Source organism: Anopheles merus, unplaced genomic scaffold (assembly GCF_017562075.2).
Source record: "Anopheles merus strain MAF unplaced genomic scaffold, AmerM5.1 LNR4000146, whole genome shotgun sequence".
Lineage (NCBI taxonomy): Eukaryota > Metazoa > Arthropoda > Insecta > Diptera > Culicidae > Anopheles > Anopheles merus.
Genome location: NW_024427726.1, coordinates 1,552 through 2,500, shown reverse-complemented (window position 1 = coordinate 2,500; position 949 = coordinate 1,552). Strand labels below are relative to the sequence as shown.

Genomic DNA, 949 nt, shown 5'->3' with positions numbered 1-949 from the left:
CACCTTCGCGGACGGCCACTGTAGTTAACTAAATGAGACTTTGGTAATTAGTAGGCACTCAAGAATGTGTGCATCGGTCGGGATTAAACGTCCGATGCGCCATATGCGTTCAACTTATCAATGTTCATGTGTCCTGCAGTTCACATTATGACGCGCATTTAGCTGCGGTCTTCATCGATCCATGAGCCGAGTGATCCCCTGCCTAGGGTTTAAAGAGTGCCTTTCGGCGCCGAGTGGCGTAACCGCGTTCAAAGTTTGGTATGCAACACACTCGACCTGCAACAATGGGTTACTCAAACTTGTACAAGTACAAGTGTTGTCTCTTACGAGACGTCTTGATATGCTCTCTACAAAAGCGTGCGCTAGAGTAGGTACAAATTAATGCACGTCCCAGATAGTGACGATCTCTGGGAGGAAGAACCTTAAGGAACTTCCCGCACACATCAAGACTAGGGTTTGGGCGTGTCCATGCCGGCGCCGAGTACAAGTTACCGCGTTCAAAGTTTGGTAAGCAGCGCACTCGACCTCCAACACAACACGTCCCGTCTTGATATGCTCTCTACAAAAGCGTGCGCCAATGTAGGTACAAATTAATGTACGTCCCAGATAGTGACGATCTCTGGGAGGAAGAACCTTAAGGAACTCCCCGCACATATCAAGACTTATAGGTGAGAACGGCCAATCACCTATTTCTCTTAGTAAAACTCACAACTCATTCCTTGGGTTTGGAAGTGTCCATGTCGGTGCCGAGTACAAGTTACCGCGTTCAAAGTTTGGTAAGCAGCGCACTCGACCTCCAACATAACCACTTCACGTCTTGATATGCTCTCTACAAAAGCGTGTGCCTATGTAGGTACAAATTAATGTACGTCCCAGATAGTGACGATCTCTGGGAGGAAGAACCTTAAGGAACTCCCCGCACATATCAAGAATTATAGGTAACGCTGCC

General features: G+C 47.7%; 1 non-coding gene across 1 annotated transcript; it reads right to left on the bottom strand.

The window, feature by feature from the left end:
• Nucleotides 1–52: 52 nt before the first annotated feature.
• LOC121601690 lies at nucleotides 53–210 on the bottom strand. The gene has a single exon (XR_006006158.1). It is a non-coding gene; the product is annotated as a 5.8S ribosomal RNA (ribosomal RNA).
• Nucleotides 211–949: the final 739 nt, after the last annotated feature.